Raw genomic sequence first — 14,792 nt, 5'->3', positions numbered from 1 at the left:
ATCCTTAGGAAATTTTGAGTTAATTTGTATCTATATTTCCTGTTTTCTAATTTTCTGGAATACGAACACAGAATTTTTGTAATTTAAAAACTAATAAAATGTTACCTGGGTTATTTAGGTACAATTATTTCCTACTTAATAATTTTAGTAATTACTTGTTATTTTATATAAACCTTCTAAATAGTAATGGCCAAAAAATTTTAAATATATTGAAATACTAAAAGTCACACTAACTAGATTGTGTGTATGTACACATGTATTTATTATACCATAAATGGTACACACACTCACGTTCTTCGAAATTATTCCTATGTAGGGCTTAGATGTCAATGTTTCTTTCACTATATCACATATTATGAAGTATTCTAGAAGAAGTAATCGGTAATAGAGTGAATGATGAAATTCACCAATTTTATCAATATAAAGGGACCTAGGAGCGTTAAATCGTAAATATAAACCACATTTTAATGCAGAAATCTGTGAAATTTTCTAAACTCAGAATGGACAGTATCTCAACCCTACTATTTAACCATTTAGCTTTTGATTGGGTTTAAAGAAGAAAAACGAGTAAGAAAAATCCCTAAATGCACAAGAAAGCAGCTAAAGAAAATAACACAATAAACTATTCTCAGGGAATACAAGTCATGCATAAGTTAATGAGTACAAGTTTTTTCTCTCAAATTAATAGCTGAGAAAGAGCAACACACACACACCCCACTGTGTCATAGCCAGTGCTTTTGTAGACAATCGACTGTCTGTATCACAATAAAAGCCTTTTAAATCAGCAGCTGGTTCTGTAGTTTCTCAGATCAAACCATGACAGAATATTTCCAGATGTATTGTTCACTGTATTTTCCAACTAAAATCAACCATTCAAAAAGCTGTGGGCCATGATTTCATGAAGTAAAAGATGATGTTCAGCCACAGTCACTAGTTCACACTAAGTATAAAGGGCCTAGAAGGATATTCACATTTAGACACATGGAGAGTCCTTTTATTTTACACACACGTACATACATACACACACACGAGGGAACCATAAGGAGGCCAGAGAGGCTGAGGCTTAGTGAAGCGGAATGTGTGATGACGAGGTTGGGTGAAAAAGCAAAGGCCAGGACACAAAGAGCCTTTCAGGCCAGGTCAAGGTGTTTTGGGATCTCTTCTTGGTACAATAGGAAGCAGGAGTGCTGAACCAAGATTGACAAGATCCGATTTTCCTTTTAAAAGGTCATGTTGTCTGTTTTAGAGAAGTGATCTTAGTGGGCAAGGGGAAGCAGGGCCAGTTAGGAGGTTACTGCAGTCGTCCTGAGGAAAGGTGGCAGTGACTTAAAATAAGATGTGAAAGTGGAAACGAGAATTAGTTCTTTTGGAGGAAGAACAGGGCTTGCTCTTAGACTGGGTGGGGAGCAGGGTGGGGAGTGGACTGAGGGAAACAAAAATCAAACATGACTTGTAGGTCAATTCAGTGAAATGTCTTCACAGGAAGCAATGCTAGGAGACCGATATATCATGAAAAGATAAAACAATCATGAGTACAGCAGGCAAAACCATTCAAGCAATTTTGCAAATAGTAAATATTCTGACCCCAGTAGAGGTAATTACTAAAGAATGAATTTGATTGAATTAGTTTATGTCTCTTTTCTAAGGGCAGAGGGTAAGTGGGGAAAGAGACATAGAGAATAAAAACACACTCAAGGGCTATTTGTTTAAAAGCTATTTGTAAATATTTAAGTGATGGGCACTAACTCGGATGTCTTATTCTAAGCTGCAGTCATACTTGCAGGGACAGTATCCACAGATGCTCCGACCTTCGCTATACTCAGTCGAGAATTAGGTACGATGAACGGTGTCCAGGTTTTAGGGCGCAACACATAAAACACGACTACGTCGAATGAATGCCATTTCCCTTGGGAAGTTGATGTTTGGCAACGTTGTCAACAGAACTTCGCTATGACAGAACTGTTCTATTTAAACTGTTCGCCTCCTGTGACTGCAGAGCCCTTGAAGTGTGGCTCGTGCAACTGAGGAACTGAAACATTAATTTTAATTCATTTATTAATTTTAAATTTTGAAACGATAATTTCATTTACTTACAGCCGTTTTAAGGTTAGTAAAATTGAGGGGAAGCTACAGAGATTTCCCATACACTTCCTGCCCCCACAGCAATAACCTCCCCCATTATAAGTATCTCCCAGCCAAGTGGTACATTTGTTACAACTGATGGACTATATCAATCATGACGTACTACATGATGAACTACTGGCACGTCATCATCACCCAAAGTCCATAGTTTACATTACGGTTCACTCTTGGTGTTGTACACTCTGTGGGTGTGACAAACAATGACATATACCCATCATTATGGTATCACACAGAGAACTGCCCTAAATATCTTGTGCTCTGCCTATTTATCCCTCCCGGTCCCCAAACCCCTGGCAACCACTGATCTTTTTATTGTCTCCATACTTGTGCCTTTCCAGAATATCATCTAGTTAAAATCATACAGCATGTAGCTCTTTCAGCTTGGCTTCTCTTAAATAATTTTAATTTAAATTGCCACATGTGGCCAGTGGCTACCCTACTGGACAGCTCAGGTCTAGGGGACTTTTATTTAAGTCTCCTAAAACTGGTCTTCCTGCCTCTGGATTCCTCCTTCTTCTGATCCACTCTTCACACAGCTGCTAGATTAACCTTCATTTGTGCCTTTGCTACGTGGTGTCCTCATAAAAGAAAGGAGTTGGGCCTGGAAAGTCAGAAGTTGCCAGGTGTGGACAAGAGGGGGATCAGACAGCCCAAGCAGAAAGAAGAGCACAGACAAAGGCTCAGATGTTTGAACACACGATTGACTTGACAAGAAAGACAGCCGGGTGTGACTTCAGCAGAGGCAAGGAGGCTAGAAAGGAAAGTTTAAGTCAGCCTAGGAAGAGCTGTGCCAAGTGTGAAGGCAGAGAAATATATAACTTGACTTGCCCATTTATTCAAAGGTTGTCACCCTTTGTTCTAGATCTTTCCAACTCAGTGTTTTATCACCGAAGTAACAAGTCAAGAAATTCCAAAGAAGCCAGTCTCTAAAGATATGCAGGACCAGAAAATCATCTACTCTTTGTGAACAACTGGCAAAGCCTGTCTAGGAAGCCAAAGACAAAGCTTCACGTTTTCAAGCCATCAACCAGGAGATCACAGGAAATGCACTTTCCTCCTCTCCCCACACCACCAGAACAGACTGTTTCTCTAGCACCCATCTTTTCCAAATATACAAGAATAGAACGATTAAGAAAGGAATTAATTCACAAAATGTTCTTTGTTAACTAGCAGGAATCTTCCTGGCTTGTGGAAAAACATTCCTAGAGGTCAATCTTTGTAGGAGGAAGCATATGATTCCTAAAGTAGGCTACAGCTTTGGAAAAAAGCAGGTCAGTAAGAATCTTGGCAAATGCTTCTCGAAACCATTCAGGACCAGGTCATCAAAACACCTGGCTGATGAAGCCAAATGCTTTTTTGCTACATACATGTTAAGAGCGCACGCATGGAAATATGGTGACTTGGTTTCTAGGTCCAGCTCAGCTAATAAATGGCCATGTGACCTTAAAGAAATCATGCACTTACAAGGATTTCTTCTACACTATGTGATCTCTTTAGGTGTCTCCTCACCTGTTGGCAAAACTCCATTTTAGCTCTCTGATAAAGGAAATTCACCTTTAAATTTATCGTTTCTACCTTAAGTCCTCATTTCCTACCTCATATTCTTTTGGGGAACAAGACAGGTATAAAATGATTAATAAATGCACATTTTAAAATATCTTAATTCTTGTATATTTTATGTCTTACAGTTGTGACAGCAAACTAAAGTGGATGCCTGATTTTTTAATTTAATCTTATTCCCTTTAGGGTGGGGGGGAAGCAAGCCTACGTTATGTGAAAGGGTTAAAATACACACACACATTGAGAGAATGAGAGAGAGAGAGAGAGAGAGAGAGAGAGAGAGTGAGAGAGAGAAACAGGTCTTAGTTACCGTCTAAGTTCTGAGCAGGTTTTCATAGTAAATATGTTTTATTTTTCCCAAAGTTTATTCCATTGCTGGAACTCAGATTTGTTGGTTCTATTCACAACTAAAAATTATTTCTCTTTTTATTTTCTTATTCAGAGAATTGCCTCTAACGTTTGAGTCGAAGTCCATTCAATTCAATAAACAGGCAGCCAGTGCCAGCTATGTGTCCACTAGGTGGTGGGAAGAGAATGAGATAAGAAATAAAAGCATCCTCAGACACATAAACTGAAATAATGGCAGTGAAAGAGTAAGGCCTGGGGGCATTTCTAGGGGCTTGGCAGTAAGCCCTGTTTCTTTTGAAGAGCTCTTACTTTGTTCAGTAGTTAATTTAAATATCTTTTGTTCAATTTGTGACTTTAGTTCAAAATTCTATGTGAGAGGCCTTTTGTCTTTCGCTGTTGTTATTATTTCTCCTTTTATCACAATCGCCTCGATTTGGTTCAGTAATGTAGAAAGAGATTTGGTTTCTTTCCAGCAAAAGAAAGCGTGGCTGGTTCAAGCCACTCTCCAGACTAAAAAATATGTTCATGTAGATGTCTCCCTTAGGCGACCAAGCATAAGAAAACAGGAATACAAAACACAGCAGGGAGGGCTTGGGTACCGATTTGTACAGTGTAAGTGGTAACGATACCGCATTGTATCAAAAGGGAGCAAGGAGATGGTAATCAACAGAAGTTCTCACTGTATTTGGACAAGAAGCTACAAATAATGAAAACATAAGACTAACTTACAGTTAAAGTTGCAGTGAGCCAAGCTGCAGGGCCAACTGACGGACCGATTGATTGCGGCCGAACAAGGGACTATGCATCCATCTGCCTGTACTTAACTTGGCTCACGTCAATGTTCCTTATGGCCTAAGTATTAGGCTCATCAACCCATTATACTGAACGGCCATTCAGATACGCAGCTGTGTCCAGTACCATGCCTGGGACATGCAACAACAATAATGTATGTGACCCGCCATCAGCAACACTTTTAATGGGTTTCCTGCAATAGTGATGGACTTGGGACCCATCCACCCTGCCACTACCCTTTGTTTCATGCAGTGATGATACGCCAGAGTCATGTGTTTAAAAGCCATATATCCAGAAAAACAAGGACTCTTAACCTACTCTGATTTCCAACTCACTCATTCACTTCATCGAGCACTTACTGCTTCCTATGTGGTAGGCGCAGGGTACCACACCGTGCGTGATGGGTATACAAAAGCAAGGGAGACTCAGTCCTTGCCCTTCATGACAAGAAAATGCATAAAGAAATCATTGTTACTCAGTGTAGCACGCAATAGAGTTACATGCAAGTTTCAGCTCTGCATCGGTGAGGTAGGGAGGCTTCACAGAAGAGAAGCTACTCTAGGAAAGCCGATAAGAGTTCTCCAGAATGGGGTTCACGGGGGGAAAGGAGTGAGCAGCGGGGCAGCGTAGGTGAACGCATGGCCAGTTCAGGGAACACATCTCCACATGGCGGAAACACAGGGTATTGGGTGGAGAAGAGATGCGGAGAGGATAGAAAGCTGGAGAAGCAGAAAGAGGCCACATCACGGAGGGCCTTGGATGCAATGGGCTTATACTTTATTCTCAAAGCAATGGGGAATTATTTAATGGTTTTAAGCAAAAGACATTACTAGGTTTGCATGTCAACCAGAAAAATTCAGCAGCAAGAATGTACCAGAGGGAAGAAAACTAGGAAGAAAAAGTTTGTTAGTTCACTTATTCAGTCAACAAATATCTATATAGCATACCACGTGCTGGGTATTACAGACAGTGATGAAAACACATGGCCCCTGATCTCTTGGAGCTTAGAGTCTTAGTGAAAGATGCATGAAAGATGAACTAAAGCAGCAGTATGCATGGAAATGAGGATGGATGTAAGAGATGCGTGCATCTTCGTGACACTCACTTCATGTGGAGGGTGAGGGAGAAATCTAGGATGACGCCCAGGCTCCTAAGTCAAGTGTCCTGGAAGTACAGGTAATATAGTAGGAAAGCCAGATCTGAGAGGGAAACTAATTAGTACTTATGGCATATGTAGATGGAGACAAGTCAATGTTCAATAAGCAACTGAATAGGTGGTTCCTCCATTTACTTGCCTGGGCTGAAGAAATAGACTGGAAAGTAACAAGCAATCAGGTGCTTCTAAAAGCCTCAGACAATGACTAAAACCAACACCCAACACCACCAATGGATAAGCAGCTGGTCGAAGAATAAGCTGGTGAAAAGAGCTGAGAAGGAAAAGTCTGAGAGAGGCGCAGGCAGGGGGAATGGCAGAACAGTGTCTTGAAAGCCAAAGAAATTGAGTTTCAAGAAAGGGAAACAACAGTCAATAACGTCAACTGCCAGAGACAGGTTACTGGTTTCTGGTACATTCAGAGTTGGGCAACCATCACAATTTATCAACATGTTCATCACCCCAAAAAGAAACCCATTAGCAGTCACCCTCCTCATTTATCCCCAACACTTCCCCACCCCCACGCAGCCTTAGGCGGCCACTAATCTACTTTCTGTCTCTACAGATTTGCCTATTCTGAATATTTCATATAAATGGACTCATACAACATGTGATCTTTAGTGGCTGGCTTCTTTCGTGTTGTAGCACGTATCAGTACTTCATTTCTTTTTATTGCCAAATAACATTCCATTGTCTGGTTGTGCCACATTTTATCATTCATCAGTTGATGGGCATTTGGATTGTTTCCACTTTTTGGCTATTACGAATAATGCTGCTATGAACATTGGTGTGCATGTTTTTGTGTGGATGTATGTTTTCATTTCTCTTGGGTATATAACTAGGGGCAGAATCACTGGATCATATGGTAAATCTGTTTAATGGCTTGAGGAACTGCCAGGCTGTTTTCCAAAGAGGCTGAACCATTGAACATTCCCACCAGCAGTGAATGAGGTTTCCAATTTCTCTACATCCTCAACATCACGTGTTCTTACCTATTTTTAGTTTTGTTTATTTTTAAATTATAGCCATTCTAGTGCAGCCATGTCTCACAGCAATTTTGATTCGCGTTATCTCTCATGGCTCATGACATGGAGCATCCTTTCATGTGCTTACTGACCACGTGTATCTCTCCTCTGGACAAATGCCTATTCGTTCCCTTTACTCATATTTTAATTAGCTTATGTGTCTTTTGCAAATACTTTCTCCTAGTCTGTGAGTTTTCTTTTCACTCTCTTGGTGGTGTCCTTTTATAATTCTGATGAAGTCTACTTTATCTTTCTCTTTTATTGCTTGTGCTTTTGATACAGTCATGCATCACTAACGAGGGATAGGCTCTGAGAAATGTGTCATCAGGCGAGTTCATCACTGTGCAAACATCACAGAGTGCACTTACGCAAACCTAGGTGCTACAGCCCACTACCCGCCTAGGCTGCAAGCCTGTACAGTATGTCACTGCACGGAACACTCCAGGCAACTGTAACACAGTGGTATCTGTATATCTAAACATATCTAACCATGGAAAATGTACCGTAAAAATACAGTTAAAAGTCAAAAACTGGCCAACCTGCATCCAGCATTTCCCATGGAACCTGTAGGGCTGGCAGGTGCGCTGGGTGCCTGAGTGAGTCAGTGAGTGAGGGTGAGGGACCGAGGGCCCAGAACATGACTGTACACGGCTGTGGACTTTATAAACACTGCCTCACGGCCCTCCCCCTGCTTCCTTCCCACAGGGTCACAAACAGAACATCAAAGTTGTCCATGCTGCTCTATGAACAGGGATGGGGGCTGGATTGATTGGAAATCTGGAGGAGAAACCACCCGGCTACGGCGTCGCTCAGCATACCCGTGACGGCCAGGAGGGGGTGGAAGGGGGCCTGAAGATCAGCAGAAATAAGACATCAACATGGAGAGATAAAGGCACATAAGGGATAGTCATGGCGGTGTGGTTTTTGGCTGTTGCATGTTGGAGCAGTGGTTAGATTAAGTAACTGTATGGTATTTATTTTCCTTTTAAAAGTGTTTAAAATGCAGAGGGTGTAGAACTGAGAACTCAATATTTTTACTTTGCAAATGTGTTTTTGGTTCCATTGACCCTACCTGGCACAAAGGGCTCTCTGGCGTTGAATTGATGGAAGAAATAAAACTTATCTGTGCTTTACATCATTACAACCTGGAAATAGTTCCAAAGTACAGGGACAGGCTGACTCCACACCACCACAGAAAGCTTTTACTAAAGTGACAGTGGCACTTAATACTTGTAAGCTAGTTCCTCTGGACCTGTGTCCTTGTGCAGGATCTGAGGTCTTCAAAAAAAAAAACTTTACAGAAATATACTCCGAAGACCATCACGCTACATCAGGGAGGGCCATAGCACCCTGTGAATATGTACCACTGAGAGGACCAGCTCCTCTGTGCTGTAACAGGTCAGTGGCTCACTGATTGGGATGGAAATTCAGCTCCATTCTAATCTCACGGGACCACTGTCACACAAACGGTCCATCACTGACCAAAATGCCATTCTGGGGCACAGGGCTGTAGTGTCTAAGGAAGTTCGGCCTAACCAACATCGTGAAGATTTAACTCCTCCATGGTAGTCTAAGAATTTAATAGTTTTAATTCTTACACATAGGCCCATGATCTAATTGGAGTTCTTTTTTGGTATGTGTATGGTATAATATAAGGGTCACTATTTATTTTTTAAATCGGGGAAGAGCATGCATGTTGATAGCCTGCAGGAAAGGCGGCAGGAAATAAGATACTGATTAGGAAGCAAGGCCCCTGGAGAGCAGGGAGACAGATTACCCTATACCAGGAGGGAGGCCATCTCTTCTCAGAGACAAGAGGGACAGTGAGGAAAATGAGTGGAGACAGAGCTACAGCTCTGAGAGCAGGGTCTAGGGACTATTTCTTCTTAGGAATTTACAAGGCCCGTTAGTATATTTAAGGATCTAAGATAACCTGCAGTCAGGAAATCTGTTTGATTTTGTTTAACCCACCATTTTCTAAATACAGTTGACCAAGAATTCCTCACTTTTTAACAACACATGATGGAAATGGGACTTGGAGAACACACTTAGGGAAACCGTGATCCAGACCACAAATCGCAAACTTGGCCTTTGTGCAGAATTTGGGCCAAGGGTGGTTTCTGTTTGGTCCCTCCCCCATTTTTTTTTTTTTATAATCAAGAAATTTCACAAAGATCCAAATTTCTGACATCTCTTGAAACATCAAAAGATTTGGCCATGTTAGATCTGTATTCCAGCAAGGAACCAATTTGCTGGAACCCCCATGTCCCATACGGGGAATATACTCTCTGCATCACTCCCTATAATCTTACTATCCAGACCATTCCACTCGTGTGTGTGACTGCCTGATCCCCGTGGGTACCCAGGGATCATTCCTATCCCACGCAACCCTCTCAGTGTTTATACAGAGTGAAAAGCTGCTGAAGCCTCTCTTGGAAATTCCTTACCTAACTCCTCTAAATATTTTCTTCTCCAAAAGTGTTCTTCTTGTGAGAACCATGAGAAAGATTTAGAAGTATTTCTGCCAGGAGTGACAAAACGGCAGTGTATGGATCAAGTGCCCCCAGATGTATTTTGTTTGATCTACACAGTATTTTTTTAAATGGAAAATGTCACCATAAAAAGAAATCAAGATTTCCTGATTGTATTGACTATCGGGGAAATGTGGTAACACGAGGCCCTGTTTTCACATGGCAACAACAAGCTGGCGATAGTAGGAGTTTTCTTCGATCAGGGCCTGCATTTTTCCATTTACCACACTGTACCCACCTACCCACTAGTCCCCAGTTTCCTGTAACGGGTCTGACTCACTCGTTACCTATTTGGCCCTGCAGGTATCTTGAGTTTGTGCCACCTGATTTAACAAAAAGATTCAGTCTCAATGAGCACAGGGCATTAGGCAAGCTCCCCAATATCATGAGTATCCTGTGAAATTTTACTTATGCCTCAGCTAGTTCACTAATAATTTCACATCCCACTCTCCCATAAACATATTGCAAAAAAATGACTGGAGGAAAATACAACATGAAAAGTAGAGTTTCAGATGATTTGTATTTTCTTCTTAATCCTTTTCTGTACTTTCCAGATTTTTAAAAAGTTAAGTATGCGTTGCCTTCACAATCAGAAAAACATACACTAAATTTCTAAAATGTATCAACCATATTCTTATTATATAATCTATTAAATAATGGGAAAACCACCAGTTTTTCCAAAAAGGTTCAAATTTTGACCAACTGTCTAAAAGTTAATTTAAATGTACATCAAGGAGAACACAATCAAATGGGGGAAACAGCAGGTGAACCAGGTAGGTTCAAGTAAGCTCATTTCATGCCGCACACTTTCCTTAGCACTAGTTACGCTGCCTGTTTATTTCTAACCCAATATGAAATTAAATAGCTCAGTTAAGGCTAGATAAGTGTTAGCAGAGCAGCCATGCTGGCAGGTCCCTATTTGTGAACTCTGTGGGCAGGCCTCCAACTTGCAAATGCTTCATTGTCTCCCTCAACTCAGGATTCTTCTGTAGACTTCACAACCACTTACCCTCCTGCTGAGTGGCCACCAGTTTAACAATAAAGCAGGTCATCATCTCGGGGAACTGATCTCCACCACCCACTTTCTCCCCAACTCTCTCAATGGAACACAAGCTATGGCTCCGTCCACTTCACAGAGCAGAAAAGAATTTGGCAATCTAATCCAAATCCTTCACTTTAGAAATGAAGACCAGAGAGGTTATTCCTCTAAGAAAGTTGCAGGACCAAGTCATGGCTTCATTTCCTCTGTTTTAGGTACACTTCCTAAATTGCAAACAATATACATTGTTAGGTGACAAATATTCCCACGTTCATGTAGAGTCTATCAAACCCTCCTTAAAGGGGTTTCTGTACTGGTTTCAAACACATACAAGTAAACGCTGCACAAAAGAACAAAAAGATCCTCCGTTCTCACCTTTGGTTCTTCCTTTAGTGACTGGAACTCAAGTAATAAGTATGGGAAAATAAAAGGACTGTTTTTCACTCAATCTCCTTTCGTTTTTTCCAATTTTTTTAGTTATTAAAAAGACTACTTAAATGGAAATTCAGTATTAGTTCCACTAGTTTCATAATTAAATAACTATTGCATATTCCTAAATTCTGGGGGAGAGGAAAAGATCACTGAATGATTTGAATGTAGTCTTTAGTAGATGCTTCAGACAGAGAACAAACTCCTTAGTGGTAGGATCTGAACTGTTTTTTCCCTCATAGCCATGACACACAGTGACTCGCACACAATAAGTGCTCAGAAAACAAGTGCCATCTGAAATAAGTAACATGGTCAAGAAATACAGTTAATAGAAATAGGTTAACATTTAACTCTACCATTTTCATATCTGCACACAAACTCGTTACCTATTCCATTCTAATTCCTTCTATTTCTGCACAATTAACTCAGGGAGACCTTCATTCTTTTATTTTCATTCTCTCTTCAATACACCTATGCACGAATCCTCTTTGGCTCTATTAAGGTGAATAGCTGCACTCCCACAGGCCATTTAAAAAAATATAATGGATAAAAACATGAAAAAAAAAGTTAAATATTGCAAAAGGAAAGCAGATCAATTTTACGACCCATCCTATCTCATCTATGGTTATAAGGAAATAATGCATGTGAATATGCTTTGTACACCATCAAAGCGTCATCAAATATAGGATGTTTCTGTGTGAGGTATAAATGTTTAGTCCATTAAAGTATCCCAGAGGTTCCACCCACATCAAAACAGTCTCCATCTCCTTTCTCACCATCTTCTAACCAAATCTGCTTTTCTCAGAGTACTATCACTCTACAGAATTTAAAATATACTTATTTTTTCAGTTTTTCTGCTGTAACAGCTAGAACTGCAAACACACTTTTTCTAAGTTTTAGTTCACAAATGTGCAGAATTTCAATTACGTTATAGCTTTTATAGCTAAGCCTGAGTATGTAACCACCATTTATAACATTGTCCCTATGGAAAAATAACTCCAACCCAACTTGTAAATGAATTTTTGAAAAGCAACCTGTTTTTATCTTAGGGAAACTGGGACCTAGACCCTTTCCTGGGTAACATGGAATAGTGGGAAAAGAACTGGGGCTTTGGAATGACTCTCATCTCACTCTGCTATTACTAGCTCTGTGTCCTTGGGCCAGTAACTTAATGTCTCTGAGCCTCAGACTCCTTATCAGTAAAATGGGAAAAGTAAAATCTCTCCCAGGGCTAAAGAATGTAATACATATGTGAATAACCAAAAACAGCCTGGAAGATAATAGTCCCTTTTTCTTTCCCTCTTTCATTGCAGTACACTGCAGTCATTTGTGACTTCCATTTTCCCCTATAAAAAGGTTGTTTCATTTTGTTTTTTACTGAGCACATGCTATAAGTCAGGAGCTTTTTATTACTTCATTAAATCCTTATACCAACCCTAGGAGGTAGGTCCCATTACCTACCTCGGTACCTAAGAGGTAGGTACATTCATCTCATTTTACAGGTGAAGAGGAACAACACCAAGGTTAATTGATTTGCCTAAAATCACTCCGATAGTGGTGCTGACATCAGCACATCGATGCTCTAATCCTAAACCACCTGACTGTATTTGTTTTAAAATGAGGGAGAGGGATTCAATGATTCTAAAGTGTTGTTCTGAAATATTGCATGATGCTATGATTCAATGGAACTATTAAACGGCAATAAGGACAAGAAAAACTTCAAGCTCACAATGGGCCGATATAAACCATCAGGATGCAGTCTAATCAACTGATGTCTAGTTTGTTCTAGTTTTTCTTCCCAGAAGCTGGAAGGTTTCCACTGACGAGGTTTATGCTCGCTAGCGCTTCAGCTGCTTCATTTCCTTAACTGTTACTTGCTTAGGGATGATCACCTGAATCAACCCAGCTGCAACTGGCAACTAGCTTTTAAAATTAAACCAGAACTGACCAACAATGTAGCCTTTTTTTTTTTTTTTAACAGGTGTGGTCAAAACCTGACACAGTAACCCAATGGCAACAGTCTTGAAGTGTTGTTCCTAATTAGGAGCATTCCGCTCGCCCACTGGAGGTTATTCAGTATAGTAACCGAATGTAGCTCCAGGCTGTAATAGACACTCTGACCCATTAAATTAGGGCCACAGCAAAATCACTCTTATTTTTTAGCTCAAACTACAAACACATTTCTTACAAGCAGCCAGAACTGGAAATTTTGTAATACTAATGTGTCAAATGTTTAAAGGCTACCAATTAAAATGCTCTTAGAAAAAAACTGTTTTATGGCACCTATACTAAATAAACCCTGAAAGTTTTACTTTTAGGCTTTTCTTCTTAATGCTTTTACCTTTCCTTCTCAACTACTACTACAAACATAATTTAGTGTGAATGCCTGTGGGCTGAGTACAGACTCAGTTTGTTTTTTGTTTTTTTCCAGGTTTTAAAACTTTTTATTTGCATTATTAAAAATATGGGACGCTTCACGAATTTGCATGTCATCCTTGTTAATCTTCTCCGTATGGTTCAGACTCAGTTTTAAACTTGCTGAAAAGTGAAATAAGAGAACAGCTACAGCACATCCAGATCAAACTGGCCAAGATGTACAGACAGAAAAAAGAACTATCAACCATCCCCATCAATACTGGCTGTGTTTGTGCCTTTTGCAGATTGTATTTTATCACTGCTCTTCAGATAACTTTAATAGATTAGATGCACCTTGGTCTAATCACGAGAAAGACTTTTACAGAAATGTAAGTTTATTTCCTTTTGTTTCACTTGTTTACTAATACAAAATATCAACACTACAGCCTTGACGTCGAACAGCTGCCACAGACAACTAAACCCAGTAGTAAATTCTCGTTCCACCATCGTAGATTACTTATGCCCAGTTGGGCAAAACGAAGAAACAGAATTAGTTGGAATTGAGGGAATTACGCTATAATGGGGCTGTATTCACCTATTTAGCTTTGTTGCTGTTTTAAGGAAAATATTAGCGATAATGCTGGCAAGGTACCTAAACACTAAACTAACTACAATCCTTTTATCTTCAGTCCTCCTACTAAATATCAAGTTCACTCATGGTTCATTGCAGAACACAAGTCTATAGTTGGTTCATAAATGGAAACCACTTCAAACTGAGTTTATATGGAAGACAGTATCAGCAGAGAATCCCTGCAGACTGAGAGAATGTCGAAAGTTTTCATTGATGAATTTGATTTTAAAGTGTGAATTCCTACCTTAGCACGCAAGCATAGCAATTAATAAATATACCACACAACGTAGCAATTAATAAATATACCAGAGGCTTCAATAATATACTAACGACTTAAATAATCATCACACAATTAGGTAATCCTCCTTAGGACAAATCCAAGTTCTCTCCTCAGGGTGTACATACTTCATCGATTGCTAGGTGGATATGGTGTAGGTAAATTCCCTGTGAATTCTTCTGTATAGCTGGTCCACCAAAAATATTATTCAATGGTACCATATTTTCTTTCTCTTTCTTTTTTACTAAAAGAGAAGTAAACTAGAGACCTTGAAGGCATTTCCTGCATCCTAACATTTTTAGATTAACTCATTCTTTGAATTATGTCCTGAGAATTCTGTAAGACAATGTGCAGGTGACACTTCTTCAGGTGACAGAGATGCACCGTTAGGGAGTGTGTGGCCTAGAATTAGCATCAGAACTACATAAATGACTCTGATGAGTGCCAATAGGGAGGTAGAACTTAGCATCTCCTGGGGCCTGGTGGACAGAGAGCTCAATCAATTGCTGA

At 40.0% G+C, this 14,792-nt stretch overlaps 1 protein-coding gene and 1 pseudogene across 2 annotated transcripts in view; both read right to left on the bottom strand.

The window, feature by feature from the left end:
* The window catches only part of VCL (vinculin), a 94,829-nt gene that overhangs the window by 63,173 nt on the left and 16,864 nt on the right, over nt 1-14,792 (bottom strand). The window lies entirely within an intron of this gene.
* On the bottom strand, nt 13,478-13,566 carry LOC141572958 (U6 spliceosomal RNA; annotated as a pseudogene).

Source organism: Rhinolophus sinicus, chromosome 15, assembly GCF_057876585.1.
Source record: "Rhinolophus sinicus isolate RSI-liver-muscle chromosome 15, RSI-T2T, whole genome shotgun sequence".
NCBI lineage: Eukaryota > Metazoa > Chordata > Mammalia > Chiroptera > Rhinolophidae > Rhinolophus > Rhinolophus sinicus.
This window is presented reverse-complemented; position numbering and strand designations above follow the sequence as displayed.